The sequence below is a fragment of the Apaloderma vittatum genome, unplaced genomic scaffold (assembly GCF_000703405.1).
Source record: "Apaloderma vittatum isolate BGI_N311 unplaced genomic scaffold, ASM70340v1 scaffold2290, whole genome shotgun sequence".
NCBI lineage: Eukaryota > Metazoa > Chordata > Aves > Trogoniformes > Trogonidae > Apaloderma > Apaloderma vittatum.
In genome coordinates, this window is record NW_009692691.1 from 131297 (window position 1) to 152068 (window position 20772).

A 20772-nucleotide genomic window follows, 5' to 3' on the forward strand; every position below is an offset into this window, starting at 1 on the left:
TGATACAGGGCAGGTGAGGCTGGCTGTCAGGAAAGGCACTGCACACAGGGCCAGCAGTTTGGCAGAAAATAACAGCCCTTCATTTTCCACAAGCTGTTTGCCACTGAGCTGGATCCTTCACAGCACGCTGTCGCCTCCGCGAGCAGCTCCCAGGCTCCGTTTCGGCTGGGGCACTTCCAAACACAACTCCCTCTGGTTTGGGTTTATTTTTCTTCCTGCTTTTGAAGGGATTATTGTTTAACTGTATAGTATTTCTGTAGATTTAGCTTCAAAACAAAGCAGAATACAGACAATTCATCTAACGCTAAAAGCAGAGAAGCAGCAGAGGATAAAATTAGTTGCTAATTTTTTAACTGACACTGGAGTAAGAAACACCTACTATATGAGATCTCCTTCTTCCGGGGGAGTACCTGATCTCCACAACTTTATATACTACTCAGCAACTCGTAACTCCATATTTTTCCAAGTAGTCATTAAAGGGACTTGCGGAGTTTTTTTCTGTTTCCTTGCGGTTTGGTTTGGTTTGGTTTGGTTGTGTGGGGCTTTTTTTGTGTGTTTGGGTTTTTTTTGTTTGGTTGGTTGGTTTGTTGGGTTCTGTTTTTTTAAATAATAGGCAATACCTGTTGTAAGATCTAGATTTAAGATCACCAACCAGTGCCTGGCACGTCAGTTCTATTTGGCGTGGCAGGAAGTCTCCGTTCTTAGGATTCACTCCACTGCTCACTTGTTCTGGCCAGAGGGTCCTATGAATGAAGGTACTGAACCTTCAGGTACTTACCCCAAGAGACATCCAGCTAGCATCCCTGGACACAAGGCACTCTTGAGTGGAACAAATAACTGTGTTTTAACAGCAGGATAAACAAGGTACCGATTTCTTGTTCGTTTCAGGAAGACACACATGATACAGACCCCAGAATCAACTCTGGATTATTTAAACAAGCATAAACACATTATTCAGCTCCTTCGTAATCTCTGACAGGGAAGCAAATCTGAGGTAACACTCATTAAAGAAGAAACAAGGTCAAAAGATTAACTGCTTCAGGAACCTCATATACTTCCATTCACCTTTCCAGAAAATATTCTATATAACACTGCCTAGACTTAATTATCTAGCATAGACAAAACCTGCTTAAATGGATTTTGTAAAACATCAGTGTGTCATCAACCAGTTGTTGTAACCTGAGGACAGCTTCCAGAGAGTGAATGCACAATACTGAATGACACGAAATTCTCAAGCCTTATGACACCAAAAAGCTTTTAACGGCGTCGTGTGAAGATATTACAACCCTTGCATTGTTTCTGTAGTGAAAGTCAGACCTTAACTTGAAAAGCACAGAATGGATGTGACACCTAATGGCTGCTCACACAGTGGCCATTCTTCTTGTCACAACCAGAGTCCTTGGGTCAAAGTATTTATCACATTTGTAGTGTCTTAGGTTTAGGGTAAAAGGTCACTTCAAAGAAAATAGTGTGATGTTATTCAAAGTGAATCTCAGTTATTATTGGAGCACCAATGTATCTCCATTATTAAATTCATAACTGTTCTTTCCTCTTTCTCTTCTCTCTTGCTCCCAACTTGACTTAAAGCACATGCCAAAACCACCAAAACATGTAACACCAAGGACATAAGAGAGGTGGAGAATTCTTCCAAAGTACAGCGAAATACTGGACCTGCTGGTGCTCTTCCTCCTCTCTCTCCTTTCCTCTCATCGCATGTCCCAGCTCCCATCCTGCAGAACCAGCTGCAAGACGACCCAACTCCTACAGCTCCACGGCCAAGATACCAATCACAAAATTCACTCTCAAAGAGCTGGCTCTTCAAGAAAGTGTCTTCATACAAGCATAGAGTCCTCTTGCCCCTGCCACTTGATCGCTAATTCTGTTACCCAAACCTGCAGCTCACTAGGTGGGACAAGAACTTGGTGAGACAACTTCAATGTGCAAACCTGCCCTAGGCTGTTAACTAGGAGTAGTGTGGTCTGCAAGTGACGGCTCCTGCGTGCAGCATTCCCCGCTGCAGAGCAAACCAAGAAAAAACAAACAAAACAGACTTATAGATAAAGTCAGTGCCCTACAGCTGATGAACAATTTGGATCCGACGTACACAGGGAGAAGCAGGAGGCAAAGGGTACGTATATAACTACGCGAAAAGGGAGGTAGCTAAAAATTAAGATTTGTGTGAAGCTAGAACAGGCATGCTCACGCATGTAAGACATCTCAGCTGTCACACCCTATGCACACACAAAAGTGAGAACAGTGCATAGTGCAGGGGCAGTTACTTTTATATATATATATATATATATTTATAAACAACATAATCTACATCTTGACAGCAAGAACACATATAAAGCATTCCAAACTGCAGCTCCACAGTAAACATAAACTTCAACTTTTTAAAAACCCATCTGTCCCTTCAAATTTGTTAAAAAAAAAATGGATTTCTTCTAACGTTGCACTTTAAAGTAAAATTCACCTTCAGGCTGACAAGCACAAAAAAATTTCAGTCAAATGGGTGACTTGGTTTTTTTTAAGCCGCAATAGTCTGAAAACGGGGGTTTGTAATGAAGCTGCCCCATCAACCATAACCACGCTGTCACTAGAGCAACACAATCATATTGCCTGCGCAAAGAAGCAATGCATTTACCATTTTCTTCACTGTGTATTATCTATTAGCTGAGTTTGTCACAGAGATATGTGGCATTTCCCTGCAACATTTATGTATATATGGCACGGCATACAAGAATCCATCCATGCCTGCTTCAGCACAGGTTTGTCTTATATTCTGGCAAACAACTTAAACCCCTCCTCCCCTCACTTATCTTGAGCTTCTGTTAAATACTGTTACTATCAAGAAATAGAAGTCATGTCAGGCAAACACCTCAGATCTCCCTATTGCCATTCACTATTACTAATGCACATTACATGTTCAATTCTCTCTTGCTGCTTCTATGAAAAAGCTCTTGTCAAAAACAGATTTCATTTTTTCTGTGTATGCACAAATTAGTTATGGATGATTAACAAAGCATTCATTCTTTTATTTGCTTTGGCTGAGACCTGATCTGTGTTACATTCATGTGAGGGAAGCACTCCATTTAATGTTGATTAAATACAAAACACTGTACTGTTGATAAAAAGAGCTGTGTTCAGGGCTGCATATTACACCAACAAAAGATGCGTGTTCTTGGGCTAACATTTTCTTAAACAAGTTTTTCCAGATTTTTAATTGCAAAAAACTTGGTACACCTTTTCTTCTTTTCTCTTCTCACCAAGTACTGGGCAGTAAAAGCTTTATGTCCCAGAGCAATCCACTGTGGTCTTAAACATCACTAATTACTGCAGATTCAACATAATAAAAATTAATTTTCAAATTCTGCCCCACAATCCAATTTCTTTAAACATAACTTTCTTCCTAAAATTTATCCACAAAAAAGCCTGCCCAAGTAAGTAGGACAGGCAGCAAATCGTAATTACAGGATTGTTCTCCCGTTACACCAAAACAACAACGAAAATGAAGATGTACCGGAGAAGTCCCACAGAAATGTACAGCCAGTTGCGAGTTCGTCCCCATCTGGGCTTACAGAATCCAGCTAGCACAGGCTAACACGTGCGGGGCCCAGAAATCCTCCATGTCCATTAGACACAGGAATACGGCAACACGAAAAAGGATGTACAGGAAGGTATGTAAGGGCAAGCTTAACGATCAACTTGTACTCAAGTCAAGTTAAAGAAAGCCATATGATTAAGTACCTTGTTAAATCTGGGAATAAATTATCAGCCCTTATAAAACAGGAGATTCTATCTCAGGGTTTATAGCACATGAAAACAAACGTGCACACAGATACACAGAGTATTACACATGCTTTTGGGAGAGGGGATGTATTTTTAGGGTAACTGTACAGCAAAAAGTGCGTCTCTCAGGTTAGGAGGAGGTCTGGCCACAATGACTTCTAAGCCAGAAATACCATCCAAGTAACGTGGTTTCATTCTTTTCCAAACTTCCAGCAAGATCAGTGGTACCACACCCTAACAAAACTTCTGCTAACATCTCTGTGTGACAAAAATTAGTCTACTCCATGTCCTAAACATCACCAAAAGCAAAGCATAGATTTTTTTTTTTCATATTACTATCAAGGAGAGGGTCCTGCTGTAACAGGAGGGAAGCTCAGTGAAAGCTGGGTTTAGAAAGGATGACTAGTGCTCCACAAAGCAGAAGGTGATTTCTTGGGACGCCCCTGAAATACCCCAGAGCTGGATGAGAGCACAGCAGAAGAGACGTTGCTTGTTTTGATCCAAGCAGGCTTCGCCTGGTCTCTGAGCAGCACATCTCTGCTCTCTGTGAAGGGTCATGGTTGTTCGCTTGCAGCCACGTGAAGCACCCAACAGCCACCCAGAGAAATGCCCCTCCAGCGCTCAGACACTGCAGGCAGGAGGACAAAAGGGCCAGCGGAGGCAGCCAGGCCCATCTGGAGCAGCCACGGTGCAGGGCAAGGTGTGCGGGTTCCCAGAAACACCCATTTCTCCTCATCACCCTCATTCAGAGGAGAAGCGCGAAGAAACGTCCAGCTGACGCTGCAGCCGACGGGAGAGCATCCGACTCCTAACTCGGCTCTTACCTGGATCCTGCTTTCCAGCCACCTGCTCCTGCCTCACACCAGCCGGGGCACTTCGCTGGCTCTTCTCTCACAACCCGGCTCACCTTCACAAACTCATCCGGGAAAAACCAACCAACCCTCAACGTTCTCAGCTGGCTCAGGGAGACACAGGAGCTCTGCGCAGGCCAGGCAAGCACCAGCATCGAGCACCAGCATCGGGCACTGAGGGGGCAGCAGCCGGACGCGGGAAGCAGGGAGGAAAGAGCAGGAAACCGAGAATGGTTCAGCCATCCCACGTGGCTGCACTTTCAGGCAGTACTTTATGGAGATTTACTCTTCCTTTCCAGCCTGTGTGAATTCAGCTCCCTGGCCTTGCAGACAGGGGATGGCTAAAATGAAACAACACTTTTTTTTTTTCTTTTTCCACTTTTTTTTTTTTTTTGAGGATCCCCAAAAAGACTTTTCCCCTTTGCTTCAGGTCACAAAAACACACAAAAGGACAAAGTAATAAATGCTCACATGCACTTTCTTGTCTGTATTTCTACTCTCTGGAAGGAGGCCAGAGACATCTAAGTAGCGCGCTCTGTTCTCTCCCACTCCCTCTCAGAAATTACGGACTCTTTCTCCTCCGCAGCCAATTTCCTCCTCCTCTGTCTGGGCTCAGGCTTCCACCACTACAAAACAATGTTCCCCTGTTTCTCTCCAGGGCCCGTTCCTCACGCATCTACACCACGTCTCCGAGCCCTCCCAAATCTCAAAGGCTTTGTGTTTGCAGACACAGGATGAAAACCTGTTCTTTCTGCTCTGGTTCTAGGAAAATTCCACTCTCTCGGCACTTTGCACGCCAACTCCACTGCGCTCGTTTTCCTAAGGTTCAGCCACTCCACAGTCCTAAGCGGCTGACGCTCCTCACGTTATCGGTACGTTATTAGCCCTGCGCACACACCCCCAACGTACCTGTATCGCTGACTCCAAAAATACAGAAAGATGGAGCCTCCCTAACCCAAGCCTGCAACTTCAGGCTGGGCACTGGCAAGTCCAACACCAAGCGTGTTGTGTATTATTCAGGTTCCCATTTATTTATAATGTCTACAGATATCATTATTAGACTCATACAAATTATAATTCACAAAAATAAGTGCTGCAAAGTAAATATCAGCTTCAAATAATCAGTTTCTGTACATTCTCTTAGAAGATGTTATTCTCCACACTCCAGCTACATCAAAACATTCCTGCAGTGTTACAAGCACAAGTACTGTCAACATTTCTAAAGCTCCCCTAGAAACAAGTTCAAATATGTACAAAAAGCAAAGACGTTGCTGATGTTTTATTTATTAACGTATCATATTGCCATGTAAAACAAATACTAGAATAATAAATATGGAGTATCTCTAACTAAAAGATTTTCTTCTCTACTTCTTGGCTGTGAAGTTATGGAATTGAAAAAAAAAATCTCAATATTAATTAATTTAATATTTGATCCACCCATACTTGAAAATATTCTGCAATAATAGCAAATTAAATAAAAAAAAAAAAGCCCAAACTACCAAAAATTAAGCAGATTTAATCTTGTAATTATTGTTATGTAAAAACACTTAGAAACATCTGCATGAATCAATTATCAGGCAGTAGTGCTTCAGTCCCAGTTAGCAGTAGCACTCGTATAATATTACCGGGAGTCTGATATTTGGCAAACGAGAGCAGGAAAAAATGAAACGAGAAGGCATATTGTACATGTGACCTACAGGACTTGGATTATTACCTCTAAGCTTATTAAGGGTAAAAGCTGTCAGTCGGACCACCCCACAATCAGGGAGGAAAACTAAGATTACTCAGCAGTAAAAGGCATAAAAAGGAGACGTGTATTCTCAGGATGGACGAAGGCAGAGTGAGCCACAGACCTGCCTCAGCTATCTCGAGCGGTAATTGGCTCACAAGAGCGACTGCCACGTTAAGGCATTATCATTATCTAGCTCACATAACTGGAAATTCACGCTCTGTTCTTTAAATTGGCTTAACCAGCAGCATCTGCAGCACTTTAATTAATTACAGCAATTGGCATACCTTAAAAGTAGATGCACAGATCTGAAATGATAATGCCCTGTAAGAATCGTAAGCCAGCATTAATTCAGATCTATCCCAAACAAAACCAAGGGTACACTGTTGTGCTTCAACTGCACAGAAAACAAGCTTCAATGGCGTAATTATTATTGTCTGTCCAGGTCCACCAGCAAATCCTGCCATCCTGTGTGACGGTTTACATTCAGTTAGCTTGGGAACGCGCAACAAAGATCTGTCCGGGTTTCATGCTGTCAAGTCAAAATTCAGTCAGGCACTGAAACTCAGGCTCCTTTAAAAGCTAAACTCCCAAGTTAAAAATCATAGCAGAGACTGACTACCACTATTTATTTTCCTTACGAAGAACTGTAGAAGCCAGATACCTCTGTAAGCAAAGACCAAAGTTTTCCTGACAGCCATCAGCTTCGCTTCAGTAAAAAATCCACAGGCACTCTATGCAAACGCGTCTTTTCTGGTATCTGCAGTTCTAAAATACAGTAGAATTACTGTTTTAAAAAAAGTGGAGACAAGAGGCTAAACCCCCTTTTTGTTCCCTTCACATATTATTAATTAGAAATCTTTACTTAGAAGACAGTAATTTTTAAAAGCTTGACAGTGAAATCCATGTACACGTGTGGGACACAGTCAGAAGCTGTTCTGCAACAGACGACTTCAAACCACTTCCAGCCAGAACACAACACAACACTATCAAGATTTGCCGTGACTTGCTTCTGCACCATTTCTGGTTTACAGACAGCTTTTATTTTAATTACCATCATGCTACAAAACGGGACAAGAATCTTAATCAAGTGTTTCATACGTAAAGGAAGTTTAAACAAACAAATACGTGAATAGCTCAGTGTTACTAAATTGATCAAATCTGATCCTCAAGCTCATACACAACTCAGGGGGCAAAAAGCCTGGTATAAAGGCTATTATCAAACCAAATTTGAACTCCCCATTTATCAAACGTGAGTATTATGTTTCATAGCAGTGTGAAAGAATGAAACACAACTTTTTGGATTCCCATAAACAAGTAGCAGTTTTGAACATGTTCTAAACAACTACAAACAAAAAGCAAACCAAAACTACCACGGCCCCAGATTCAACTATGGGATGACTGGGTTTAAGTTGCACAGACTTGAACCATCTCCTACAAATAGATGCTACAGCACAAAATACGTCTGTGGGTAACTTTGTCCAACATCTCTTTTCTGAGAGCATGCCTGTTTCCAGCGTAACAAGCAGAAGCACTGAGGAGTCAGAACATCAGCAAGGAAGCAAGTGCCAGCCTGCACAGCTAAAATACCAAGGCTGATGCAGCAGCAAAAAGCAGAAATAGCAATCTGATGTAGCAACTCGCACCACAGAGACATGCAAAGGCAGCCGAAGGAGAAAAATACCTTTCCTAAAGCCGCAAAACTCCGGTGCCCAGTGTGTTTGGGCTTCACTGCCATGTGTAATTTTAAGACATGAATATTTGTGTTCAGATACACTCTGATAACATGTTTATCTAGGGTGCACAGAAAACAACTGCATGCACAAATAAACAGCTGCACCCTCAACGTAATCACATTCATTTCCCGAGCATCCACTTATAAATATTAATTTTGAAACTACATGTGCTACTGAGGCGCCAGCCTCCGAGGAAAAAGGCCACAGTGCAGGGAAAATATAAAATGAAATAATAATTCTTATCTAACACTGATACTTATTCCACACAGGCACTCATTTCTGATGGCGAGGGATCCCAAGTACACAATACAAGTTATTCGCTGGCTAAATACCATCATGAAACGCTACGATATAAAGGTTGGAGGGATTAACACAAAAGGTCCCACTCCAAGACAAATGTCTCCTTCATAGTTCAGTTCACAGCCATCATAACTGCTCAGTCAGCCCTGCGACTCGCAGCGCCGGCACAGACCCGCTAACCAAACACGCCTGAGACTTCCAAAGTCTCTTGTTGATATTGGCACGTTTTTAGAGGAGATTTTAATTACCACTGTGCCGAAAGAGACTTTTTAAACACGGGAAGAACACCAAATAGTTTCCACTTCAAATCTCGGTGCCTTCTGAAACAACTTCTGCAGAGGAATTACAGATTTGCCAGACGAGCAGAGGTTACACTCTGCTTCCTCCCTTCTCCTCCTACAGCTCTCACCCTTCCTAAGCACAACAAGGCCCCCTGTTTTTAAGTAGTTCACATTTGCAAACGTCTTACACAATTTAATCGGACATTTATAGAGGCCACTTCTAAAAATAGAGAAATGAATTTACAGCATGCACTAAAACACATTGGGTTCTGCTGTAACAATAAAATTACAAGGCGATTTTCAAACAAGCCACAGGTACCAGGGGAAAAAAGTGCAATCCATATTTCTAAATACGCATTTGAATTTAAATATTCTTGTCTAATAATTATGGTGTTTCACTCTTCCCTAAAAATACCTGGCTTGTGTTTATCTTCCCCTGATTCCATTTTCTCAAGGTCCTGGATCTTTTCATTTCAGTAACAGGTTACAGTATGAAGATTTCTAAAGGAGAAAGGGCTGAATTTCAGTGCAGAGTATTTTAGCCATACGGGCACGGCAATTTTTCAGCTCCCCCTACTGGCGTACTTTAAAAGCAGGAACAGAAAAACCTGAAGGGCATTCCAGCTTGTAAAACATAATGAGAAAATATTTTTTGTAACCTCAAAATAATTGTTCACACAACTTAACAAAACTCAAACCGTGGAGATTTTTAAGCCATCAGCAAAATTTTGGCAGATTTCTTCGCTGTAAAAAATTAAATGAGCACCTCAAAACAAACATCCCGACTGCTGTGCGTTGCAATTGCATCAAGCGGCCCCATCACCTGTCAGTGCTCAGATCAGAACAGATCTCTCCCTAAAACACACTACATGGCTAAGAGCAATCTATGGAATACAACTCTACACAATTGCCACGGGTCTACAGAGACAGCAAAAGCATCCTGAGCTTAATGAGTTGCTACTTAAATGTTAAACAGTGCGCTGTGAACCATTTTATATTAAAATTGGATAGTTCTAAACATCACACGTACAAGAAGTATTGTTTGACACAGTGCCATTTTGATGATAAACTGCAATCTACAGCTCAAATAATTCTACCCAGGGATTAACATTTCAGAGGCTGAGCCAGAGATTATGTGTATGGATCTTGAATTTCATCATCTCCCTTTGGCACAATAGCTTATTCTTCCTTTTTTCATCTATTCTCTCATGAAGGGTCAGGAAAGCTTAGCCTTGCTGTTTCATTCATTTCATCTCTACATTAACCAGATACCTTGCAGTCTTTAGTTCTTACGTGTTATTCCATTACAAATGCTACAGCTAATGAGGGATGTACCAAATCAAAGGGTGCCATCAAGTGGTTGTAGCACACCACCAGCATTATGCAAAGTGCGTGTCCTGCAAGGGCTTTCACCGGGACACCCTACCCAGGCTGGACTAAACTGTGTCAGAATTCACAGCTTTGGGGAAAATTCAGGTGGTGAGCGACAGTGGTCCCACATGACTGCATTTCCCTCCTTTTGAATTCTAAGGCTCAGCCTAACGTCAAGCATCCCTGTCTCTCACCGTATGCGCCAGCAGGCTCCAGGATTGTTTTCAGCCCTTGTGAGCGCTGCTGCTCATCACTGTGCATCACAGGACGTGGTGAGAACAGACTGAACCCCTGAGAACCCTCCCAACCAGCGATGGGACGAGAAGGATGCTGCAGGGTGGGGTTTTTGCAGAAGACGGGCAGAATAAATACAGTGAACTGTGTCACCACACCCAGCTTCAAACCAAACTGCCTTACAGATCACTTGCTAATCTATACTCCCCCTGAGAGCTCTTCCCTGCAATGATTCGAGTATCTTCAGCATTACTCAGCACTTTAAAGTAAAGATGACTGGATAGATCATTCTTCAGAAGAAGCATTCAACCTGAGCCAATCGACTGGCCTTTCCAGATGAAATACTTCATAACTTAAACCCATTTCATATTTAACCATTTTCTTCTAAGCCATATACTACCCACTCTACACCCCAGCCCATTACTCCAAATCACCTTTCCCTGACACGCAAAAACCAACCAACAAAAAACACACTAAACCCCACTTTTCAATGCACTGATGCAGGTTCTTCCAACGAAGAAAAATAGTGCCCTTCTCAAAACTGTGGCAACTTTTCACAGAATCACACAGAATCACAGAATGTTAGGGACTGGAAGGGACCTTGAAAGATCATCTAGTCCAATCCCCCCGCAGGAGCAGGAACACCCAGACGATGTTACACAGGAAGGCATCCAGGCGGGTTTTGAATGTCTCCAGAGAAGGAGACTCCACCACCTCCCTGGGCAGCCTGTTCCAGTGTTCTGTTACCCTTACTGAGAAGAAGTTTCTTCTCAAATTTAGGTGGAACCTCTTGTGTTCCAGTTTAAACCCATTACCCCTCGTCCTACCATTGGTTGTCACTGAGAAGAGCCTTGCTTCATCCTCGTGACACTCACTCCTTACATATTTATAAACATTAATTAGGTCACCCCTCAGTCTCCTCCAAACTAAAGAGACCCAGCTCCCTCAGCCTTTCCTCATGAGGGAGATGCTCCACTCCCTTCATCATCTTGGTTGCAGGAAGAGTTCTCCACACGCTGTGGGACACGGAACAGTTTTGCTTGGTAAGGATGAGACTGAAGATTACCCACTTGTGTCTCCCCAGATCATGGCAATCCATCGCACACCTTCCAGAAACTCAGCTGTCACTTGAAATAACACTTTCCAGCTTGCATTTGCAAAGAAAACCACAAGAAAACAGGACTCAGATGTAACTGACATACCCCATAACCACATACTCCTACCACTTGCTCGCTCTAGTAGCTCAGTCAAATTCTTGGTTCTGCAACATAGACCCTTTATAGGAAACCTGGACACAAACTTAAAAAAGACTGCACTAAAGGGAGGAAATAAATTCAGTAATCACCAAGAACCAAACTGAAAAGATGCTAAGCTACTTCCCAAAGTATTGCACAATACTAAGAGTTACAGAAATCCTATAAAAGAGGGAAAGCTTGGTTTCCATGAAGCAGCAGAGGGCTGCTTCACGCGAAGGGAAGATCCCAGAGAAGAGGCAGTGATGAAGTACACTGCATTAAAGCCAGAACTACTCTTCCAAGTCCACATGAAGCATCCATGTTGTTCCACAGATCTCAAACATCCTTTGAGATAATACCCTTCTTCAACAGCACCTATTCTAGTTACTTATACAGTACATTAATACCTTCAATCCTTCCTAATAAATGAGTTTCTTTGGTTATAATATATAATTAAAGTTATATAATGTGAATTAAAACTAATTACAGGGAAGATTTATACAGATGATTCATGGAACAAGCAGCATATAAACTTTATACTAATTCTCTGCTGACAGATTTCTAGGGTTATTTTCCAAAGATTCCATTTTGTCCTCTCGTAGACAAATAGAGAGAAAAAAATTTCCCTAACTCACCACGCTCCTTCCTGTGGCTGCTTCTAGAAGTAGCAGCCAATGCCTCTATTATTGAAAGCTTTGGCACTTGCTGAAGCTATTTCTGCGAGAGTATTTCCTGACTCTTAGCGCGCTCTGGCCCAGCTGCAGCTCATTCTCTCTGCTCCTGACTTCCCTGATGCCCTCACGACCTGAGCACTCAGCCTCCTCCCAGGGTCTCACCTTTCTGCGCCACACAGCACTTCCCTCAGTAGCAACAGCAGCTGCTTCTTGGGTCTTGTGCTCCTCATGTTCAGAGAAAGATGTATTCAAGGACAGAGAATACCAGAAAAAGTATGGTTGGGGAAAAAACACTAAAAAAACCCCCAAAACCCACAAAACAAAACCTCCAAAACCAACGAAACCAAACTGACCTGGAGGTAGGAAAGAGAAGTGAAAAGCTGCAGGATTTTGTCAGAGAGAGATTTTGATGGCAGCTGACGTCCGCGTTGTTCTTGTATTCTCTTCTGAATTTATTTAGCCCTTAAAACATGGAAAACACTGACAAATCTCTCATTCCAAGGAACATCTCACTCTTCCTCAGAAAAACTGCAAATATAATTCATTTCCATTTCAAGAATCTCCTTGACAGACGAAATTAAGGGAGATAATTCTTCACTTAAATTTTCAGAGTTACTTCTGATTTGGGAAATACTGCACATGTTCTTCAACCTTTGTGCTGTGCCCTCCTGCAGCTGGTGACTGATTTCTGAAAGGTATTTTTGCATTAGGTAGCAAAGCTGTAGAGTTTCCCACATCTTATTCCTTACTGAGCAAAATGCTGTTATGGTATAAACATTAAAACTACGCGCAAAAAAGGAGGGGCTTTAAAGAAAATCTCTGCAAACTACTAAGTTTGTTTACTTACAGCAGGCAAAGCCTTCAGAGCCAGACCTGGCAGTTTCCTGGTTTGGGTGGTGCACTACCGAATATTAAAATAAACTTAAAAAGCAAGCCTGGTGTCCATCACGCTCAGCGTGCCACTCTGCCAACCTACTACGCCTCCAGTAAGGGCAGTGCAGTTAGTTCTCAGCTCTGGTCTGCAGAAAACGCACCAGAAGCAGAAACATTCGGGAAACACAGGACACGGAACCACAGCAAACGTTGAACAGCTACAAGATGTCATTTTACAGCACTTTACGCCTAGTCTCAGGTTGCCACCCCACCCACGCTAAACCAGAAAAAGTCCATGGATGCTGCCTGTCAAAATTCAAGAAGCACTTTGGCCCAGATAAAGGTAATGCAAACAATGAGAAAGGAGAAACTTCACATGAAGAAAAAAAAATGACGGTGCACTATCAATTCAGAATGAAGAATATGCTGCTATGTTAAACTCTATTAAGAGAGTGAACAACCAAAGATAAGAGGCTGAAGGCAGTAACACTCAGCGCTATTACACTGCCAGATGGTTTTCCTAATAACAAAGGTTTTCAGGAAGCCAGAACTCTTGTTTTTCTGTCAGCTGGCCACTGTTCTGCTGGTGGCCACTATTTTTAAATAATACGCTCCGAGTTCACTTACAACTGCTTGCATGTACAATCTTGTCCAGCCACTTAACGCAGAGCTACATTTTTCACACAATAATGGGTATTTCAGTTCTTTTTTGACACTTATTTCCATACCTTGAGCACATGCAATTGCAAGGTATTATCTGAAATCAACCAACACATTCAACTCAACTCCCAGATTACCTGCCTTTGAAGGTGACTTACATAAATATTTTTCACTAAATGCATTGTCGTTTCTTCCGTTTTCCACACTGAATAGTTGGTACTACATGGCTGCAACATATGCTGTTTTAACGCCATACGGCTATCAGGTCAAAAATTAGATTTATCCATCCTAATGTTGCCCCAGACGGTGGCATTTCACATAATGATATTCTGAACTGCATCAAGAGCAAACACATATCCAAGACTGTATGTAAATGTAAAACCACACTCAGACACATAAAACCAGAAAGATAAGTGGCAAGCTGAACAAAACTTGCCTTTCTATTAAAAGCTAAGTTGCTCAGCTCAGCTCATGCCTAGAGTATGATTAGAACCCCACTGCAAAACAATTACCAAGACACTCTTCTGTATTTGATGTCTGAAAGAGAAACGACCTCATGCGGACTCCGTCTCTTGTGTGTGCTGGCAAGTGTATTTTACTGCTGATTTTCTATGAATAAACATATGCTAAGAGTGGCTGAAACACACTGCTGGTTTTAAACACGCCTAATGTAGTATTAAAGGTTCATTTCCAAAGCTGTCTGCCTTGTTTATCAGCTCCCTCCCTCCAGCTGGCACAGAACACCACCGCCAGCAACTCGGATCTGCTGCCTTGCCCGGCACACTCCTCTAGAGGAGACTCATTCTGCCGGCAGGAAACCACCTCCCCCAAAAACCTACGCAAAATGGTCCTGGCAATTTAGAAAACAGTTGTACTTTACCACTGTGAATCCATAATAACAATATAAATTACATGTCATCAGGCCCGTTCCATCGCCAGAGCTGTTCAAGAACTGCTTGCGCAGCACCTGCCGCCACCGTGCCCGGCTCAGAGCAGGGCTCCCGGTGCCCCCGTGTGCTGCGCCACAGAGGGGACACAGCCATCACCCCCCCTGCCATGCCCGGCTCATCCAACTCTTGCGCTAAATACGGGTGGCAACTTACTTTTTCCTACAGCATTTAGTGTAAAACTTCTCCAGCAGAACTCGTGTGCAACGCACTTCCGTTACCTTCCATTAATTTGAGAGAAGGTCCCTGATCGAAGGGAGTTGTTAAGTAAGTGACCCCCTTAGGGTTGGCGCCAACAGGACGTCCTCCCCATATCAGCATCGCGCACGGCGCCCTCTCCCCCTCCTACCCAAGCCAAGACCCTGCCTCTGATCGTCTTTTAGTTAAAATCGCACGGCATCGCCATCACGGTGGGCACAAGAAACAACGATGCGACCCTGAAAAGCCAGCCCAGGATCAGGGCTCCGAGGATTTCCTACCCTGGCTCGTTCAGAGCGAGAGCAGCCAATCAAGACGGCGATTTTTGCAAGTTTTGCTCCAAAAACCTAATCTCAGATTTCTCGACTGTAACAAAGGTGCTACATATTTAATGTAAGCAAAAACTACCAGTGAAACGAGTTTTCTGATTCTCCACTATATTTAAAGCAGCACAAGGGGAAGATGGCTGACAAAGCAGCATTTAATTCTGAGCTCTATCTAGACCAGAATACCCAGCCTAATTTACACTGACAGTCACAGTTCACATAATCACATACAGCAGAATGTGACAGGGGAATTAAAGGACCAGGAAACCGTGTCTGAACTATGGGCTTCCTATTCTAAATGTATTAAACACAGACATTTAATTCAGAAAAGGCTAACCTGGTTGGTTCTTATTTTAAGCAAAAATTTATTTCAAGCAGAAAGTACAAAATGAGTGATAGAGCTTTTCTGATTAGTTTTTCTTAAATAAAGCAAATAGCCAATTTAAACTACTCTCCACATGCTACAAAGATGCATTAGAAGAGATAGCCAAGATTTCGTAATAAATTCTGGTATCACAACTGATCAGCAAATAAGGAATGATCTTATTCCGTATGCCAGTCTTTTTTCCACAGCTTTTTTTTTCCCTGCAAATAGTGTTGACAGTACTCAGAATTTCAATTCACTACGGTACACTGGCATTTGCCTCTCAGTATTATTACCAGAAACACATGGGAAGACTAGACTTCAGCTTTTAATCCAATGTAAAACCAAATTTTCTCTTGCAAAGTTAGGGTCACAGCACTGCTGTGTGTAGTAAAAGGGATTTAACACCCAGTATAAAAGTTGGATATTACCAAAATTCTGGGCTAATTGCTGTTTAAATTCAAATCAGTTGTTATTTCTTGAAAAGCCTAATTCGGAAAAACAACATACTCACAGCTGTATATGACGAAGACTTAACTTCTTGCTAATAGCTTATTTTATTGTATCACACTTAAAAGCAGTCGCCTTTAAGACAAGAAACAAATTCATTTCTACATCTCATCCGTCCGTCCTCTCTTCTCCATTACTTTCACATTATTTCTTACTTTTATTTGTGTTGTTATGCCTAAAAAAACCATATGGGCATTTTAGGAGAAAGAAATGATCTCTTGAAACATGTGAGTAACGTCCCATGCTTTAAGGCATTCAAAATGAGAAATAGTGTTAAGCGATCACGATCCTGAACTTCAGGGAGGACAGACGGACCACAGGATAACACACCCGCACCAACAGAATCATAGAATGGCCTAGGCTGGAAGGGACCTTGGAGATCATTTTGATCCAGCCTCCCTGTCGCCAAATGAAACTGGGTTATGTCAAAGGTTCTGTATTTCTTTCTCTAACATTTCTTTCCTTTTGAGGCTTTGCTCACACTTGAGTGCAGGCCCCTTCAGAACCTTTCGTTTGCATCAGGGTTACACAAGAGAAAACAAGGAAAAGTTAGATCTCCTTTTTCAGCTTCAACCTGTTATTCTTTGTAACTGTTAGGTGTAGGGTAGCGTGAATGGCAAACTCCTTTTTCTCATTTCAGCTGAACATATTTTCCTGGAGAAACCACTTAGAATATCCTTACTGGTTAAGGTATGAAAGAAAAAATCCTGGAAGCATGGATGTGTCTCACAGAAGGGGTCCATACCTGCCATCTTATAAATCACTGTCAAACTTGACAGCCTGTCATGGTTTTCTTCACCATTCATTACCTTAATATTCAAAAAGGCACTATTAGAAAAAAAGTGATTGTCAAATCTTTTCAGAAAAGGTAGACGCAAAACCAAGTTCCGTTCCCAAGGTCTGAACAGAACTGCCTGGAAACCCGGGGCAACGTTTCACCAGGCAGGGGATGGCGTGTGGGCAGAGCTGGGCACGGCTCGTCCCGAAAAGAACAGCACGCTGAGCACCCACCGTGAGTCCCTGGACAGAAAACACTAATGATCTCCTAATGCAATCAAGGGAAATGAAATCCCACGTGTAACCGCTATCACACCGCTGTGGCTGATTAGTCAGAGAAAGGAGGGAGCCTCCAGCCCCACAGAAAGCAAAATCCATAGCTGCCATTGGTAAAACAAGAAATAGCAGCCTTAAACTCGACCAACAGATCTAGACTAGAACGATTCCCAACAGCAAGGGCCATGGGGCACTGGAGACACTGCAGGGACCCCCTCGTAAAAAGTTTTTGAAAATAGTTTGTGCAAGTGTTTGCCTGCAATGTGCTGCCTTGAGGCAAGAGGACAGGACAGGTGAGACTGCCTCCAGCCCAGAGGAATCTGGGAGCAAAACTCCAAAAACAGGCGAGACTTTTTGCGCCATTCGTCTGCCAAATTAGTAGGTGTGAGATGTCCTCCTGCTGTTAGCAGAGACCGCGTTTCACCAGGCCTGCCACCCGACACGGGGGGATGGCTGGGAGCAGGGACGCAGCGAGGATGGCCAGTGCCGCGGTTCCATCGACGCCGCTGCCAAGGGCTCGCTCCCTCCCCACACCCCCGCGCCCTGTGAAAATCTGCATGAAGAGTAAAACACAGGGCACGGGAGGGAAGATGGAGATTTTTTTTCAATTTCATCTGAGAATGTAGGAGGTAGCTGTCTACAAAGCCGTCCCCAAACAGGGAAGTGTGATGGTCTGTCCTCAGTGGATGTTCTTGAGCGCTATTCCACGCTTCAAGCATGCTAGGAAGCAAAATGACGTTTTTCCATCACTTCAGCTACCTTTATTTTAGACAAAGCAATATGAGAGAAGAATAACTTACTAGAGAAGGTGTCTCATCTAAACGGAAGGTGGCTGGTCCGGTTCTCTAAACTGAATATGCAAGATAAAGCCTAGCACCTCTCCATAGATGGGAAAGTCTATTCTTAGCTACGAACTCCTTGCTCTCTAATTTGCAACAGGGAGCCTGAAGATCCCATATGGTTATTCAGAAGAGCTACAAGAACAAGACAATTCAAAGAACTGTCTCATGAAGAAAAAATTGATAACTGAATACACAGTCCAGTTAAACAAATAGGAAATTAGAGATAAGAAAGTTATCAGTAGATACACAAAGACCACAGCTGGAAAGGAAATTAAGACATAGAAGAGGCTGAGAAAAAATCAATATCAATATTTAATTATTAGGAAACTATGGTATGATCAAAATATATATGGATTAGACTTGCAGTAGGTGATGAAGGTTCACTTACTAGAATACCGAGTAGCTAAGACATTAAAAGTGTATCTAAAAATCCCCCTACAATTCGATATACTGCAAAGTACATGTATTTACAAGATCAACAAACAACAAAACCCAGAGCATACACACATAAACCCAAAACACTGCCCTGCCCCCAAAACCACCACACCAAAAATACGCCCAAGAAACAAAGATCTTGTGACATTTCCTTTAGAGCATGGTCATCCCCCACAGATCACCTCAAGTCCAGAACCACCTTGGTTTGGACTTGGCAGTGTCTGCCAGCAGAGGTCTCGAACTTCGGCGCAGTGTCTCTGTTGGCTAGTCCTCACCCAGCCAGAGTGAGGCATTAAAAATTATTTTGGAGACTAATTTTTCATAATAATTTTAAAAGTTCCGAAGAAATGGTTTTAGCAGAATTCAGACTGATACCGAAAGCACATCCATAAACTTCTCACAGTCTGCATTGTGAGTGCTGCCCATCGAGGAGGAAGGGAAATCCCGCAGCCTCGGAGGGCAGAGACCGTACTGGGACCACAACAAAAATCCCACACAGGACTGTAAAGGTTCAGTAACAAACACGTTTCTTGAAAAGCAGCTGTTAATCCTGGAAGGGGAAAATGTCGACAATTTCGGGAGGGAGGAGACCGACCTCCTGCCTCCCCAGCTACCAGGCTCTGCCCAAGCAGTGGTTCCTACCCCAGCTGTCACCCCTGGATCATGCCTGACTTGCTCCAGCAGATGAATATATTCTTATCCACCACTAAGTGGAGCTGTTACTCTTAGAAAAGAGTTTCTCCATCTCTTCCAAGTATATTCAGACACCAGATTTTTCTTTGCAGTATCTGCAGCTCTCTGTAGCGTTTCATCAATAAACCAACAACAACAGAAAGGAGAGAGGGAATTAAAACCAATCTGTTTTATAGTTGCTTCAGATCTCATTTTTTGCAGTAAAACTACTTATCAAATCTATTATTCTGAAGACAATATTTACACACTCTCTAATCAAAGAATAAATATATAACGTAGTTCTCATGGGATGACCTAATGGTGTAATTAAGTTCACCAAGAATACATTTGCACAGAAGAAAGGATTGCTCCATCGCCGATTTGCACTGGAACCACTTCCCGCTGCCTTGGCCGAGGCTGGAGGGGGCAGCGATGGAAGCGCTACTGCAGCTCGGAGAAGGTTTGGGGCAGGGGGCAGGAGCAGCGGGCAGGGGCTGTACGGCTGCCACCCCTGGCTAACATACAGTGACACGGAAAAAAACCACAGCGTGCTACAAAGTGGGGCACAAAGTCTACGTGCCCTCTACAACCTTCTGAAAAAAACCTGCTGCAGCGTGACAGGAACCCCAGCTACACCCAGAGGGGTTGGCTGAGAAACACAGACACTGCTTTATCCAGAGTAACTTGTACAGCGACAAGTGGAGAGGGAGGCTTCCCCGATTAAAAGAAAACTAAGTGAGGGGAAAAAAGAGGGAACTCCAGGAAACGGTAACTAAGCTGTGTTTTGTGCTCCTAAGTCTCATAAAAATAGAAACTTGACATTTAAAAACGAAAGTATAAATTGAGCACTTTGCTTTCAGCCCTTTGAAATGTTCAGTCACTGGCAATCAGAACAAACCTTAACTTCAGCCATCCAGCTCACTTCTGAGATCAACACGAAAGAAAAAGCAACGGGTTTAGGCAAAAAAGGTAACATGCAAATTCCACTGCTTCTCTGTGCTTCAGTGTTCTGTGCCACTATCACAACTCTAGAGAGTATTTTGTTCGTCTAAAAGCAATATAAAAAAAATTAAGTCATGTTCCTCAGAAACGGTCCATAACGAAATTGTATTACTTGACGATAAACACACTGGCTTGACACCACAGCACTGTTAAAAACAAATTTCCTCTTCAAGGAAACTCCAGCTGAAGCAGCTCTCCCATTTTCCCGCCCCAGAGCAGAGGGTACCCAGAGGAGGGAAAGGAAGAGAGTACTTCACGGAGCACTCGACTGAGATCCCAGAGAGCAGGGGGCACCTCCCTGCGCAGGTGAGCACGGCTGCTTCCCTGCCTCAGGGTCCTCACCCAGAGAAACACAGGTGAGGAGTCTGTGCTCTTCACCAGAGAGCAGCGTTCCAGCCCGGGCAGGGGGTGCTGCCCTGTGGGATGCAGAGATGTCCTAACTCAACTCTGACTCGTTCACTCCCCTGCTCATAGAAAAATCATGTGTCATAAGCCATAAAACAATGAGTCATAACCCGGCTCGAACTTGTTTGCTTCGTGGCTCACAGCAAAATAATGCGGAGACGACTGATGCTTACAGGGAAGGAATTCAAACAGCGCAGTCCAGTACTCCCCCCTCCTGCTTTTTAATGGTAACATATCAATAGGTATTTTAATAAGCCTTTATTACTGTAGAGCAAGGCTTTACTG

At 43.0% G+C, this 20772-nt stretch overlaps 1 protein-coding gene across 1 annotated transcript in view; it reads right to left on the reverse strand.

The window, feature by feature from the left end:
• The window catches only part of LOC104280792 (EH domain-binding protein 1-like), a gene marked incomplete at its 3' end in the record, with an annotated part of 170250 nt that overhangs the window by 129054 nt on the left and 20424 nt on the right, over positions 1-20772 (reverse strand).